Consider the following 17386-nt stretch of genomic DNA (forward strand, 5'->3'; position numbering starts at 1 on the left):
TGGGGAAAGAGAAAATATCCAGTGAGCGGCAGTTGTGTGGAGGAAAATGCCTTGTTGATGTCAGAGGAGAATGGGCAGACTGGTTCCAGATGATAGAAAGGCAACAGTAACTCACATAACCACTCGTTACACCCAAGGTATTCAGAATACCATCTCTGAACACACAACACATCTAACCTTGAAGAAGATGGGCCACAGCAGCAGAAGACCACACTGTGTGCCGTACCTGTCGGCTAAGAACAGGAAATGGAGGCTACAATTCACACAGGATCATCAAAATTGGACAATAGAAGATTAGAAAAACCTTGCCTGGTCTGATGAGAAGTCTGGATTTCAGCTGCGACATTCAGATGGTAGGGTCAGAATTTCGGTCATGGATCCATCCTGCCTTGTATCAAGGGTTCAAGCTGGTGGTGTAATGGTGTGGGGGATATTTCCTTGGCACACTTTGGACCCCTTAGTACCAATTGAGCATTTGTTAAACACCGGGGCCTACCTGAGTATTGTTGCTGACCATTTCCATCCCTTTATGACTACAGTGTACCCATCTTCTGATGGCTCCTTCCAGCAGGATAATGCACCATGTCACAAAGCTCCAATCATCTCACCACTGGTTTCTTCACTATGACAATGAGGTCACTGTCCTCCAATGGCCTCCACATTGACCACATCTTATCCAATAGAGCACCTTTGGGATGTGGTGGAATGGGAGATTGGTATCATGGATGTGAAGTCGACAAATCTGCAGCAAGTTTGTGATACTATCATGTCACTATGCAGCAAAATCTCTGAGGAATGTTTCCAACACCTTGTTGTATCTATGCCACCAAGAATGAAGACAAAAGGGGGTCCAAGCCCCCAAGGTGTACCTAATATAGTGGTCAGTGAGTATAAATAACCATAATATGGATTCTCTTTTGTTACACCCATTCTCTACCAGCTGGACATTTTATATCTGATGATCTGATTGGAGGACAGACTTTTACATGTTGATATTAATGTGATAACATCCTCCAACTTTGGAACCTTAAACAGAAAGTGATAATGGGGGAGGAGTCAATAACCCAATGATATGTGTAATGGCTGGTGATGTGCAAGCTCTACCTTGTGTAAGTGTATCAACAACTTAACATGTAAAATATATCCTATAATATACGGTATACCATTGAACACATATATAGTACATATGTATTACCATAAACATATATGGTGGGTCACACAGTGCAGTCCATTGTAGAAGTGTATGAATATTCTAAAGTATATAACAGTTCATTCTCTCTCGGTGATGTGACAAATATAATCTCTCATTTCCAAATACGGAGTTTCTTTTCTGCAGATATAAAAAGGAATCGGTGTGCTTTCACCTCCTTGTGACACCTCTATGATCTTCACCTCCTTGTGACACCTCTATGATCTTCACCTCCTTGTGACACCTCTATGATCTTCACCTCCTTGTGACACCTCTATGATCTTCACCTCCTTGTGACACCTCTATGACCTTCACCTCCTTCTGACACCTCTATGACCTTCACCTCCTTGTGACACCTCTATGACCTTCACCTCCTTCTGACACCTCTATGACCTTCACCTCCTTCTGACACCTCTATGACCTTCACCTCCTTCTGACACCTCTATGACCTTCACCTCCTTCTGACACCTCTATGACCTTCACCTCCTTCTGACACCTCTATGACCTTCACCTCCTTCTGACACCTCTATGATCTTCACCTCCTTCTGACACCTCTATGATCTTCACCTCCTTGTGACACCTCTATGATCTTCACCTCCTTGTGACACCTCTATGATCTTCACCTCCTTGTGACACCTCTATGATCTTCACCTCCTTCTGACACCTCTATGCTCCCAGAACTCTCCCCATAAGAGGCAATCAAATAAGCCTTATAGTTGTAATGTTTGGGATGATGTTCCATCAATCCTAGCCTGCATCCAGGTATTTCAGAAATATCCAGGTAATCCATAGTGGTGGTCCCTTTAATACTCCATGTCCCATGCTTACTCCATATATTGGGGTAAAAGAAAGTAACCCCCCATGGTGTAGTATTTAAAACAGTATTTTTTAAAAAAAATAATAACTCTTACATTAAAAATAAAAAAATGCTGTGTGTGTGTACAGTGACTTGCCAGCCTCCTACATCACTTCTGGTCTGGTATGCCCTATGCATTACGTCACTGCACGTGACTTCATCAGGAGAACTGGATTGGTTAAATTACATGTCAATCTATCTAGTGGAGACCAGAAAACGTGCGGTGGCCATTTTGTTGTGGATTACAATAAAAAAATACAGTGGCCATTTTTGATGCGATCTCTCTAATAGTGGCCATTTTGTTGTAGTTAAGTATAAATCGTGGTTGACAATAAGTAGCTGTAATTGTTTAAAAAACCCCAGGACATGTAACATTAGACATGGATAGTAGAAACTGTTCACGTGGACATTGTAATACCATGCCAATAATTCTTTGGTATTAAATATGTAAAGGACATGTGCGAACGGAAACATTTGTTTTGTTTCATTTCAGATGATTTGATAATGTTACTAATTTCGTTTCATTATGGAATTCGTTTAGTTACATTTTCATAAAATTTTGTTTCATTTATTAATTTTCTAACGAACTCCAACTTTCCAGAACGATTAGAATTTCGGATCAGTCGAAATCCGATCGACCAATTCAAATTCTGAGTGAAGAAATATCTGGTTGCTAAGCAGCAGGTCAGGAAGCTGTCCTTACAACCATGAGTCATCATCTGACCCAAAAGGCCTGGTATGGACTGGGGGGATGGGGTCGAGGGGGCCTACGCCATTTTTTAAAAAAAGAATTCTGTTGCCGGGCAACTGCGGCATTCTTTTCTTTACATTCATCTGTCAGTGAGGAAGCCCGCTGACAGATAATGCCTTATAGTAAATAAATACATGGTGGCCAGCTTCCCAGCCCCCTGCTTAACAACCAGCTATTCTTCACACAGAATTTGAATCGGATGATAGTTTGTTGACTGATTTGAATTCAAATTGGAATTTGTTAGAAAACGAATAAACAAAACAAATTTTTAACGTATTTCAGCAAAATTTGTTACCATTTCATTCAGAGATTCGGATACCAAAAATTCACCTGAATTTGTGTATTTGTAATTTCGGACCGAGATGAATTGCGCACGTCTAATATGTATTATATTAGAGTATGACAGTATGTCATGTAAGGTGGTGAATATATATGTAATATGTTTCCATTTCATCGCACCTTTATTACATATTTAGTACCAAAGAATTATTGGCATGGAATTATAACGTCCATGAGAACAGTTTCTACTATCCATTAGGCTTGTGACGGTATCAGATTTTCATGCTGCGATTAATTGATTAAGGTTTTGCCACGGTATACGGTATTATCACGGTATTCTATTATTAAATTTAAATTATTAAATTTCCACCTCACTTCAATTTCATTGCTGAATTTAGGGGCTTTGGTTCACTTATGCACATTATTATATAGTCAGTCAGTACAGACTCTGTGAACCAGGCCTAAAATAAGCCATCAAGCAGTGTCTGGCCTAGCTGGTGATAACTGGTCCTGGCGCTCGGCTCCGATCCGATGGCCTGGTCATTAAGAGGGCAAATCCTTGTGGTCAAGAAGTGGTTAAACCTGAAGGAGGTGTTGTTTATAAATTACTTTACTATTCCTTTAGGCCTGGTTCACATGTATGCGGGTTGGTGGTTCACATGTATGCGGGTTGGCGGTTCACATGTATGCGGGTTGGTGGTTCACATGTATGCGGGTTGGCGGTTCACATGTATGCGGGATGGCGGTTCACATGTATGCGGGTTGGTGGTTCACATGTATGCGGGTTGGCGGTTCACATGTATGCGGGATGGCGGTTCACATGTATGCGGGTTGGTGGTTCACATGTATGCGGGTTGGCGGTTCACATGTATGCGGGTTGGTGGTTCACATGTATGCGGGTTGGTGGTTCACATGTATGCGGGTTGGCGGTTCACATGTATGCGGGTTGGTGGTTCACATGTATGCGGGTTGGTGGTTCACATGTATGCGGGTTGGTGGTTCACATGTATGCGGGTTGGCGGCCCACATTTGCACAGGCATAGCAGCCCATTGATTTGAATGGGCTGCTATGCCCTCATTTTCCGCAGAAAAAAGGTGCATGCAGCATTTTTTTAAAATTCAGTGGCCTTGAAATCCATCCTGCTTTTGCACCATGTGACTAACCTGCAGTTCCTGCTCTGGCAAGCTTTCTGCATTTTTTATATACGTGGGCACGGCATTTAAAAACAGTTTGCGTGTGCAGCAACGGCAGGTAAGTCGCATGGTGCAAAAGAAGGATGGATTTCATGGCCACTGCATTTTTTGAAATTCTGCATGCACCTTTTTTCAGCTGAAAACGCAGGCATAGCAGCTGAAGCCCATTCACATCAATGGGCTGCTATGCCTGTGCAAATGTGGGCCCCCAACCCGCATACATGTGAACCAGGCCTAAAGCAATAGTAAAGTCATTAATAGATAAAAACACCGGTCCTCCTGCAGGTTTAACCACTTCTGGATCGCAAGGATTTGCCCCTTTAAAGACCAGGCCATCGGATCAGAGCGCCAGGACCAGTCATCACCAGGTAGGCCAGACACTGCTTGATGGCTATATAATAATGTAATGTGGGCTGCTATGCGTGTGTGTATATATATATATATATATATTAGAGCTGCATGATTCTGGCCAAAATGAGAATCACGATTTTTTAGCTTGGAATAAAGATCACGATTCTCTCACGATTCTCTGTGTAACAAAAAAAAAAATTGGGATAACTTTACTGTTACTTTTTTTTTTTTATTATTCATTAAAGTCTATTAATTGCGTTTGAAAGACTGCTGCGCAAATACAGTGTGACATAAAATATTACAACAATCACCATTTTATTCTGTAGGGTCTCTGCTAAATAAATATATAAAATGTTTGGGGGTTCTGAGTACTTTTCTAGCAAAAAAAAACTGATTTTAACTTGCAAGCAACAAGTGTCAGAAAAAGATCCAGTCTTTAAGAAGTTAAACTTCCTTTCTCCCTGGCAGAGGGAAGGAAAAGATACAATGTAATCATTTTTGTTTATAGTTACTGGGAGAGCTGTGTGAGTGAATGAGTCATCCAGCTCACTGAAATGTATCAATTCACAAGTCAGACCCAGGAGTAGATAAACTCGGTATTTTAAAAATGCCACAATAACAATACCGTGGCTATGCAATACCGCGATATATCGAATTACCGAAAACCGGCATATGTCTACCTGGGATGTATTTCAGTTATCTTGCAAATCTGGCCTGTTAGGGGGCCCTGTAGGCCAGGGTTGAGGACCACTGCCTTAAGTGACTTCCTCCCCTCCCCCTCATCTCCTTCATTATGTAAGTCATGCTGAGATAATCTCCCATTGGCTGAGCAATATTCTCATATGTCTCTGAGCTCCTTCTTGCTATTCCTCGTCCTGCCTGTTGTTTCCTTGGATTGATTTTCTGTGTAGTGACCCCGGCTTCAACTCTTGGATGAGCTCGTCTGTTGCTTGTCCTGACCTTTATCGTGAATCCTGGGTCTCCTCCTCATCTCTCCTCCATATCCTCTTACACAGCTTTTCTCCACACCTGCAGTGACCCTGGGGGGTGGAAACGTGGCACCAGCATGCAGCAAAATCCATCCCCACCATTAGGCGCTCTGGAGAAAATTGTCTGCTATTTACACTCCGTTCCTCCACACGTCACCTGCTCACATGAGAGATTACTTTCTCACATTCCTGACAGATCTCTGTATGGTAAAGGTCAAAGTTCACTCTTCATTTTAGGAGAAGTGGGAGGCACCCGAGAACAATTATTTGGTTAGCACAGGATCCTCATATAGAGGACCCCTCAAATCTCCCCATCTAAATCTCCCTCCATTCAGAGTCTATATGTCCTATGACATCACACTGACCTCACAGCTCCTCCCCCAATGTCCATCCATCTGGCTTTTTTTTTTCTCATGCTCTTAGGATGTGGGCGGACCCTTGGCATCCTCACTAGCAAAGTGGGACTGTTGGTCCTGCGTTGTATGTAATGATGTCAGAATGCCTGCAACAAGATTTTACTCTGCGTAGTGTGGGGGTCCTGTGTGGGTAAATTATACCTCAGTCTGAGGTGGGGCTTTAATCAAATGGAAACCTGAATGGTGAGGTGAGGAGGATTCTGGGAATTTCATTTGATTTTACTATTTGTGTTCAGATCTAGAGTTTTCCTCCTGTGAAGTCTGGAGATCATATGACCATCACATTGCCTCCACCTCCCTCCCTGATAGAATAGAGAAATACAAAGAAGATTCTAGAAGGCACCAGAGAGATCATGGAGGAGAGGTGAGCGGTGCTGGGAATTCTGGGACATTATCCAGTAATAGACAAGGGATGTGTCTGGATGGTGACTGTATCATTGTGTGTGTCAGGTTCCTATAAGGTGTCAGGATGTCACTGTCTATTTCTCTATGGAGGAGTGGGAGTATTTAGAAGGACACAAGGATCTCTACAAGGACGTCATGATGGAGAATCAGCCGCCCCTCACATCACCGGGTAAGAGGAGACTTTATTGTAAAGGAGAGAGCAGTACGGAGGATCCACCTAGATCCCCCATCATCTGATAAACACATAGAAACAATGTATTCAGTCAGTGTGTGTGTTTCCTACAGATGGATCCAGTAATGGGAACCCACCAGAGAGATGTCCCCGTCCTCTGTATTCCCGGGATTCCACACAGGAAGGTCACACCATCCCCCACCATCATCAGGTAGATGAGTGACAATGATTGGTAGTTCTGATTTATATACAGCATGTTTGTTACAATGAATGTTTTATTATATATTCAGAGTGGAAACCTCGGGGAGGATAATATTGATGTTAAAGAAGAGTATAAAGAGGAGGATGAGGAGTATGGAGTGATGGAGGAGTTTTCAGAAGGACACAAGGATATGATGGAGCCACCTAATACCAGGAACCCACCAGAGAGATGTCCCCGTCCTCTGTATTCCCGGGATTCCACACAGGAAGGTCACACCATCCCTCACTGTTGCAAGGTTGGTGGAGCAGACTGAGAATCTAGAACATGGACTCATGGAGATGATGTGTGGATTTTTTAAGTGACCTTATAGTTTTCTGATGATATTTTCTCTCATTTTCTTGGTTTAGAGTGGAGATCCAATTGATATGAAAGTTGAGATTAAATCAGAAGAAGAAGAGAGGTATGTGAGGGATGATCAGCAGTCTATGGAGGAGGATGGAATAACGGGGACATTTATAGAGGAGGACACTCCTACAGAGATCAGCACAGGTGGGTCATTAACACTAAATACATTCCTCCACCCATACTGCTCACTGATTGGTCCAGAGTAGGGCGGGGACTTGGTGATATCAGCCTGTAATCCCCTGGTCACTTTCCTGAGCTGTGTTCCCCGTCCTGTATTCCTGTATTTCTCTCGGATAATCTTCCTTCTCTGTGCTGCAGACACAATTTATGTCTCTAGACTGGATTTATGGAGATTCTGGGGTTCAGCTGGAAGCGTAATGTTGATTTTCACCATAGGAGTTACCAGACCTAGACACCTGGGGTATGTTCTTCGGGTTTTCTGCCCCATACCCGGGTCTAGTAAGATCTCTGACAGAACAATCTCAGGAGATGGGAGGCACCGTTGTGGGACCTCTGCAACTTGTCTCATGTAAACCTTTAGAGTGGGTGTAAACCCTCCATATACCCAGTGAAGTGATTGGCCTCAGGGGATACACAGAGATGAAACAAATCCTCCTACATAACTTTATAATCAGTTACAGCAAACAGTTTTTCCCTTTGGGATAAAGGTTTTACAAGACTAAATAAAAGCTGATCATTGTAAGCACCCCTGTCAGTGGTAAATGGTCTGCCCCATCCCAGTAACTGATACATTCTGCTTTAGAATTGGGGCTTTTATAGAACAGATTTACTGGCCAGATCACCAGATGAACATATAAGAAATCCTAAAAAGGAAAACTAACATCACATCTAAGAATCGATAAGCTGCAATATAATAAATATTTTCTTTGGGTTTAGTGTCTTACATTACAAATATTTATATTTTCCGTCAGCCAATCCAGTAGGAGGTTTATGTCACTGGTGCATGCTGGGGGAGGAAATAAATATTTGGGACAGGCCATGTGCTCGCTCTCTTCCCCTGGGATGAGGTGTAGGGAGGGGCTGCTGGATGGAGCTCTGCTGTTAGGTCGATTAGCCTGTTTTGGGGCCTAACATGTGCTGAAGTGGTTGTGAAGCTGTCCTGCCTGGTCTGGAGGAAGCTGTGCCAAGGAGGAGACCCAGGGGAGGCCCCTTGCTGGAGGGAGTCATGAAGAAGGCCGGTCTATAAGGAGGGCCTGGTGACTCACTTGGAGGACGCACTGAAATTTGGGAATGTGCTTACAGTGTTGCTCAGTCGGTTTATAGGTACTGACACTGTGAGAGTAGACCTTGATCTGCAGAGTCTGCAAGTGATCTGCCATGGCATCTGCACTACATACTCTATGTTGTACATTACATACTCCTGACCCCTGCACTATATACTCTATGTTGTACATTACGTACTCCTGACCCCTGCACTATATACTCTATGGTGTACATTACACACTCCTGACCCCTGCACTACATTACACACTCCTGACCCCTGCACTATATACTCTATGTTGTAGATTACATTCATATGACCCTGCACTATATATGTTGGTACATTACGTACTCCTGACCCCTGTACTATATATTCTGTTGTACATTACATACTCCTGACCCCTGCACTATATTCTCTGTGTTGTACCATACATACACCTGACCCCTGCACTATATACTCTATGTTGTACATTACGTACGCCTGACCCCTGCACTCTATGGTTTACATTACATACTCCTGACCCCTGCACTATATCATCTATATTGTACATTACATACTCCTGCACTATATACTCTATGTTGTACATTACATACTCCTGACCCCTGCACTATATACTCTGTTGTACATTACATACTCCTGACCCCTGCACTATATACTCTGTTGTACATTACATACTACTGCACTATATACTCTATTGCAGGGCTTCCCAAACTTTTTTGGGCCGAGACCCACTTATGAATACAGATTTTTTTCGGGACCCACTTGCTTGTAATTGAATTTTAAAGCGCTACAGAATTAAGGTATAGCATGCCCCCTTTCAATGCAGAGAGACCAGCGTGCACCCTTTCAATGCAGAGAGACCAGTGTGCAGCCTTCAATGCAGAGATACCAGCATGCCCCTTTTCAATGCAGAGATGCCAGAATGCCCCCTTTCAATTCAGAGATGCCAGCATGCCCCCTTTCAATGCAGAGATGCCAGCAAGCCCCCTTTCAATTCAGAGATGCCAGCATGCCCCCTTTCAATTCAGAGATGCCAGCATGCCCCCTTTCAATTCAGAGATGCCAGCATGCCCCCTTTCAATGCAGAGATGCCAGCATGTCCCATTTCAATTCAGAGATGCCAGCATGCCCCCTTTCAATGCAGAGATGCCAGCATGCCCCCTTTCAATGCAGAGATGCCAGCATTCCCCCTTTCAATTCAGAGATGCCAGCAAGCCCCCTTTCAATTCAGAGATGCCAGCAAGCCCCCTTTCAATTCAGAGATGCCAGCAAGCCCCCTTTCAATGCGAAGTGGCCAGCATGCCCCCTTTCAATGCAGAGATGCCAGCATGCCCCCTTTCAATGCAGAGATGCCTGCATGCCCCCTTTCAATGCAGAGATGCCTGCATGCCCCCTTTCAATGCAGAGATGCCTGCATGCCCCCTTTCAATGCAGAGATGCCAGCAAGAACTATTTCAATGCAGAGATACCAGCATGCCCCCTTTCAATGCAGAGATACCAGCATCATCATCCTCAAAATCAACCCAAAGACCATCAGCTCATCTTGTATAAAGGGAGGGATTGGTATAGGCATGGCACAGTAGGTATAGGCATGGCACAGGTGATGGTATAGGCATGGCACAGTGGGTATAGGCATGGCACAGTGGGTATAGGCATGGCACAGTAGGTATAGGCATGGCACAGTAGGTACAGGCATGGCACAGTATGTACAGGAATGGCACAGTATGTACAGGCATGGCATAGTAGTAGGTACAGGCATGGCACAGTAGGTACAGGCATGGCACAGTAGGTATATGTACAGGCATGGCACAGTAGGTATAGGCATGTCACAGTATGTACAGGCATGGCACAGCACTGCTACTTACCCACTGCAGCGGCTTCAATCACTTACCTGCTGTCCTGGGCAGTGGGCTGGATCGCTGGCTTGACTCCCGTCACTCCACACTCCGGCGCACTGCTCCTCTCTTCACTGACGGCGGCGGAACGGGCGGGAAGGTGACTGAGTCGGACGGTGCGTGCATCAGTCACCGCCCCCAGCGACGTCAGATGGGAACCCCCCCCCCAGCAATACGTCCGGTGCCTAGGGCCGGACTGGGAATAAAAACCAGCCCTGGAAATAATTTCATACCAGCCCCATAGCATTATTATACCGGCCCAACAGCATAACGTCATTATTTTCCTATTCCTAAAAGGGAAAACCATGCACATTTTAAAGCACATGTGAAGCATGTATTATATGTAGATAAGACAGATATGAAATGACATAGTGTTATATAGATAGATAGATAGATAGATAGATAGATAGATAGATAGATAGATACATACATACATACTGTACATAAGAGCAAATTCCAGGTAAAAGTGGAGCAATTATCAAAAACAGTCCACTTATTGCGATGGTGATATATTACTGGTGGTGGTGAGGGGGGTGGGATCGGTGGCAGCGGTGGTGGTGGTGAGGGGGGTGGGATCGGTGGCGGTGGTGAGGGGGGTGGGAATCGGTGGTGAGGGGGGTGAGATCGGTGGCAGCGGTGGTGGTGGTGAGGGGGGTGGAATCGGTGGCAGTGGTGGTGGTGATGAGGGGGGTGGGATCGGTGGCAGCAGTGGTGGTGATGAGGGGGGTGGGATCGGTGGCGGTGGTGGTGATGAGGGGGTTAGGATCAGTGGTGGTTGGATCGGTGGCAGCGGTGGTGGTGAGGGGGATGGGATCGGTGGCAGCGGTGGTGGTGGTGAGGGGGGTGGGATCAGTGGCAGCAGTGGTGGTGGTGAGGGGGGTGGGATCGGTGGCAGCGGTGGTGGTGGTGAGGGGGGTGGGATCGGTGGCAGCGGTGGTGGTGATGAGGGGGTGGGATCGGTGGCAGCGGTGGTGGGGATGAGGGGGTGGGATCGGTGGCAGCGGTGGTGGTGGCTGGGAGGGGGCAGTGGAGAGCCGTATAGGGAGACAGTATGGGGGGCAGCATGATGGGAGGGGGACAATGGAGGACAGTATGGGGGGAGGGGGCAGTATGGGGCGGGGGGAGCAGAGTGACAGTCAGTTGGACACCTGGAACACTATACTTGCTGGGTAGTGTATTTCCTGACACTCTGCTGTGGCAGAGATTGTGTTTGTATCTACTTGAGCGGCCTCGGGGCAGGGAGCATTTCTCCTACCTGACCAGCGGCAGGAACAGCTTTGAAACAAGAAGCGGGAGTTGAAGCCGGAGTCGAGGGGGCGGAGCTGGGAGGCGGTCCTAGGAACAGATGACTACTTGTCAACATCGTAAATGCAACTAGTGCCAGGCTGGATAGGAGGTCCGGTGGGGAGGCATATGGTAGAAATGATCCCGCCCCTGCAGCCACTGAAAGCCCTGCAGGAGCCAGAAGGAGAATGGAGGAGATTGGTTCTCCTATATGTCGCCCCTCCTGCCCGCCTATACACCCTCGTGCTAGCTGTATCCACAGTGTGGACAAGTGACAAGCAGTTATCCGTACCTAGGACCGCCCACAGCCCCGGCTAAGGCAAGCTATGTTCAAACTTGACAGAGGACCTGTGCGGGCCCCCTGCAGGCTGCTATAATTACGCCACTGTGTCGTACACAAGGAGGGGAAGAAGGAGAAGAGGACTTTGATGCTCCTCCCCTCTGTCTCAGCTCATGGTGCACCCGGTCACCGCGCCCCTAGTGGGCGTATTAAATGGTCATTTTTTTTTTCCCTCACTGCTGATCTGACTGCTCCGTTGTCGACGACCCACTCAGACCCACAGTTTGGGAAGTCCTGCTCTATTGTGTACATTACACACTCCTGACCCCTGCACTATATCCTTTATATTGTACATGACATACACCTGACCCTGCACTATATACTCTATGTTGTACATTACATACTCCTGACCCCTGCACTATAAACTCTCTGTTGTACATTACATATATATGACCCTGCATTATATACTTTGTTGTACATTACGTACTCCTGACCCTGCACAATATACTTTGTACTTTATGTTGTACATTACACACTCCTGCACTATATACTCTATGTTGTACATTACATATTTCTATGTCTATTTCTATGTCTGGTAGGATAGGTGGGCACGCAATCCTTTTACTGGCCTGGTATGTACCTCCTCCTTTTAGTGCTGTGCTCCTGGCTGAGGGAATGGCTTTCATGTCTAGGTTCCCATCCCTCCCTGCTATATGGATGGGCGACTTTAACATGGTACCCAACCCCTGTCTGGATAGGATGGGTCCGCCCGACTCCCCAGTCTACCCTGATAGAGTTACCCAATTTCACAGACTGCTTAGTAGTTTTCAACTCCTAGACTCCTGGAGGTGCCTGCATCCCAACATTAGAGCGTACTCCTGTTTCTCGGCCACCCATTCCACCATGTCCAGAATAGACTCCATCTGGATCTACCAGGCCCTTTCGCCCAGGCTCTGCTGTGCTCGTTTTGGACCACGTCTGCTGTCAGATCATACCTCGTACTTAATAGGGCTGTCCCCGTTTACCGACCCTCAACAACATCATTGGCGTCTGAACCTTTTTTGGCTCAAGACCGTCCCTGACATTGACTCATTGACCGCTGAATGGGACTTTTTCTTTAGTGCTAACGTTGACTCTGCCACCCCCTCTGCTGTGTGGGAAACCTTCAAGGGACACGCCCGACTGCTCCTTTCTTCGCGCATCGCCAGGCACAAATGGGCGTCGAGGGCTGACCTGCCACGAGCCGAGCAACAACTAGCTGACTTAGAAACCAGATATGCCCAGTCTCCCTCGTCGGACTTACTGTCCCAGCTCCATCTCCAAACTCAGGCCCTAGATCATCTTTGCCAGGAACAGGCTAATCGCAAGTTATTTTTCAGCAGACAACGGGTGTTTGAACATGGGGTGCGTGCGGGCAAATTGTTGGCATACTTAGCACACATGGACGCTAGACCCCCTGTGGTAATCACACTTCACTCCTCGGTGTTGGGGGACTCATCGGTTCCATCGGCCGTGGCAGAGGTGTTTGCCTCATACTTCAGTGAGGTATACTCCTCCAAGGTTGATTATGATCCGTCTGATCTTGCCAGGCTGCTGGATACCCTTGAGTTTCCCACGCTGACTCCTGCGCAGGTTGAGATGCTCGAGGCCCCTATCTCGGTTGATGAGATAGTCGTTGCTATCTCGTGTTTCGCGAGGGCTAAGGCTCCTGGTTCTGATGGCCTACCGATGGAGTTTTACTCCCATTTCTCTGAGACCACGGCGCCTCATTTGCTCGGGGTGTATGAGGCAGCCTTTGATGCAGGTACATTGCCTGACTCAATGCGCGAGGCTTTGATCGTCTTAATTCCAAAACCGGGCAAGGACCCATCGCTACCCGGAGTCCTACAGGCCTATCTCTTTGCTTCAAAGCGATATCAAAATTCTAGCCAAGATACTTGCCTTGATTCTCAACACGGTGATCCTCTCCCTCATACACTCCGACCAGACGGGCTTCATGCCGGCTAAAAACACAGCTTTTAATACCAGACGTTTGTTCATGAACCTTCAAGCTGCCCACGATTGTGTGGGCACAAGGGTCGTGGTGACAGTGGACGCTGCGAAAGCCTTCGACTCAGTTGAGTGGCTTTACCGATGGCAATGCCTTCCCGGATTCAGATTCGGCCCGAATTTTGTTAAATGGTTTACTATCCTGTATAACCAACCGAGAGCCCGGGTGGTGGCTAAGGGTTGGACATCCCAGCCGTTCCCCCTGTCCCGTGGCACACGACAGGGTTGTCCCATCTCCCCATTGTTGTACGCGCGGGCGGTTGAGCCCCTCACAATGGCCATACGTTCAGACCCGGGTATACGCGGTTTACGTCGAAGGGACTTACGCGGATGACATGTTATTATACCTGGTGGATCCAGGTCCCTCCCTGCAGTGAGCCCTTCTTGTGATACAGCAATTTGGTAACTTTTCGGGCCTGTCAGTCAACTGGGATAAGTCTCTTATCCTTCCCCTTGACAGTTTTTCTCTGTCGGCGGACAAGGTGGCTCTCCCCCCTATCCTGGGTTGCCATATTCAAGCACTTGGGTGTGCATGTAACCAGGTCTCTCACTGACTATATTCCCTTAAAGAGGTTGTAAACTCGTAAATTTATTTTTTTTTTTAAACCTGTAAGAGAAACACAAAATGAGCTAGTATGCATCGCATACTAGCTCATTATCAAATGCTTACCTTAGAACGAGCCCCCGCCGTGCCGCCCGCTCATCTGTATGACGGGCGACATATCCAGTCGCCCATCTTCTGGGATCGCGGCATCCGGCCATTTGATTGGCCGGAGCCACGGTGACGTCACTCCCGCGCACGCGCGCGGGAGCCGACAGTCACGGCACGGGGCTCTGAAGAAACAGCACCAGCGGCCGTTCCTTCAGAGCGCATGCGCCAGTGACGTTACTGGCTGCATGTAAGGTAAATATCTCCTAAACGGTGCATGTTTAGGATATATTTACAGTACCTATAGGTAAGCCTTATCATAGGCTTACCTATAGGTAAAAGTGTCAGAGGAGGGTTTACTTCCTCTTTAAATATTGAACCTCTATTTGATCTGGTCAAGATATTATCTCTCGGCTCAATTGTCCCATTTCTTTCACTTGGACAAACAGGACTCAGACAGGTACGTGGCGTTGGTTTGTTGCGGAGAGGAATCGTGGCTCCCACACCCGTTCTGTGATCTGCTTCGGGGAGTTGGCGGCTCTCCGGCGTCTGCTGCCCGTGGCGGTCTTTTGTTCCAACACAGACGGATCTGGGACTTGGCGATATCCAAAACCAGGGACACTGGGTTCCACTCAATGACTCCCCTGTGGCGCAATCGTCACTTACCAGAATTTCTCCATATTTCTGACCCGGGTATCTGGCTTGCCAAGGGTATTTATTTACTATCACATGTCATCTCAGGTGGCGCCATCAAACCGTTTCCCCAGGATCAAGAGGAATTTCAGCTCCCGGCCTCTATGCGATTTTACTTCATGCAGGTCACCCATGCCCTTCGGGCGCAATTTATTAACCATCCCCCTGCTTTACCCTCAGTTAAGCTACTGGACGTGCTTAGAGTTTAGGATCACCACAAACTAATTTCCCAACTGTATGATATACTGGGTACCAAGCAGACGACCGACCTGGCGTATGGTGTTCGGGGATCCTGGGTGGGGGATGTTGGGGAGCTGGAGGAGGAAGACTGGTGTGATGCATTGGAGGCCTGCACCTTTGTGTCCCTGAAACTTTCGGATCGGCTCACACAAATCTATATCACCCACAGATCGTACCTCACTCTGGTGAGGATGGCCAGGTTTGACTCCTCTCGCTCCTCTGCGTGCCCCAGATCTGTGCGCTCCCCGAGTACGTTTGGACATATGCTATGGCACTGCCCATTCGTGTAGGGTTTCTGGACACAGGTTGTCCAGTTCCTCCACGACCTCATGGGCTGCCCGGTCTCCCTGGATTCTAAGATGTGCATCCTTGAGATTTTCCCCGATGAAGACATAGATAAATATACACTCCACTTTCTCAGTGAAACTCTGTTCACCGCTAGGAAATTGATAGCCCTAAAGTGGATGCAGTCATCTCCACCCACTCTGTCTTCGTGGTTAGCGGCTGTCAATGCCACTCTCCCATATAAAAAGGTTTTATATGCTAATAGAGGATGTCTGGGACAATATAATAAGATTTGGGACAGATGGCTCGAAGCCCCTGCCACATGCACCTCCTGATCACGGCTGTTTGGTTTAGTGGCGGCTTGACCTTACTGTGCCCTTGGGCTCTCTCCCGCACCCGCAGTGCGTGCTTAGCTTGTTGTTCTACAATTGTTGGATTGATACTGCATTATCCTGCTGCAGGCCTGTGTTGCTGGTATTACCAATCTTTCTCGATAATGGTGTTCCCCCCCCTGTTCCTAAGGACGGGGGGGGGGGGGGTGGAGTGTCTGCAATATTATACGCCTGTTTGACCTTACTTTCTGTACCATTGGTTTCAGTAATGTTTTCAATGACAGTGATTGTCCCTTTTTTCTGCTTTTGTTATGTACCTAACTCAATAAAGGTTTATTTGTTTTAAAAAAAAAATTACGTACTTCTGACCCCTGCACTATATACTCTATGTTGTACATTACATACTACTGCACTATATACTCTATGTTGTACATTACATATACCTGACCCTGCACTATATACTCTGTTGTACATTACGTACTCCTGACCCCTGCACTACATTACACACTCCTGACCCCTGCACTATATACTCTATATTGTACATTACATACACCTGACCCCTGCACTATATACTCTATGTTGTACATTACATATATATGACCCTGCACTATATACTCTGTTGTACATTACACACTCCTCACTCCTGCACTATATACTCTATGACTATGTTGTACATTACATATAGATGACCCTGCACTATATACTCTATGTTGTACATTACGTACTCCTGACCCTGCAGTATATACTCTATATATTGTATATATGCACAATATATACACATAATATGGATTCTCTTTTGTTACACCCATTTCCTACCAGCTGGACATTTTATATCGGTAGATAGTGAGTAGGTGTCCCGCACATCAAGGCGTGGCCTGGCGTAGGTCCAGACTGAGACTGCCATTTACTATCATACAGCAGGTCTTGACTTGATGTGTGGCTCCTGGGTCACCTAGTCACCCTCTACCATTTAATAGTTACCTTGAGGGGGGAATTGTAAGATCCTCAGAGACAAAGCTGCCTGATGTGGGCGGAGTCCTGGTTTAGGGGAATCAATCTGCTGATGTCTAGTAATAATCTTTGTATTTCTATTTTAGTAGATGGACGGGAGATGAGGAAAACCTCAGAGGATTGTCTCACTTTGTCTCCAGAATGTAAAGTAGAAGATGAGGACATCACACAGTATAGTCCAGGAGAAAACCCGGCGACCTCAAATGTCCATCCGGCATCACACAGTGTAGATGGATC

At 46.6% G+C, this 17386-nt stretch overlaps 3 protein-coding genes across 3 annotated transcripts in view; 2 read left to right on the forward strand and 1 right to left on the reverse strand.

The window, feature by feature from the left end:
- LOC309550250 (uncharacterized protein) overlaps positions 1-17386 on the forward strand; it is a gene marked incomplete at both ends in the record, with an annotated part of 974848 nt that overhangs the window by 637377 nt on the left and 320085 nt on the right. The window lies entirely within an intron of this gene.
- Positions 1-17386, reverse strand: part of LOC309549807 (uncharacterized protein) — a gene marked incomplete at its 3' end in the record, with an annotated part of 245362 nt that overhangs the window by 93260 nt on the left and 134716 nt on the right. The gene's annotated exons all lie outside the window — the stretch shown is intronic.
- Positions 1-17386, forward strand: part of LOC309549809 (uncharacterized protein) — a gene marked incomplete at its 3' end in the record, with an annotated part of 47327 nt that overhangs the window by 6921 nt on the left and 23020 nt on the right. The window lies entirely within an intron of this gene.

Source organism: Pelophylax lessonae (assembly GCF_965119305.1).
Source record: "Pelophylax lessonae genome assembly, chromosome: 3".
NCBI classification, from domain to species: domain Eukaryota; kingdom Metazoa; phylum Chordata; class Amphibia; order Anura; family Ranidae; genus Pelophylax; species Pelophylax lessonae.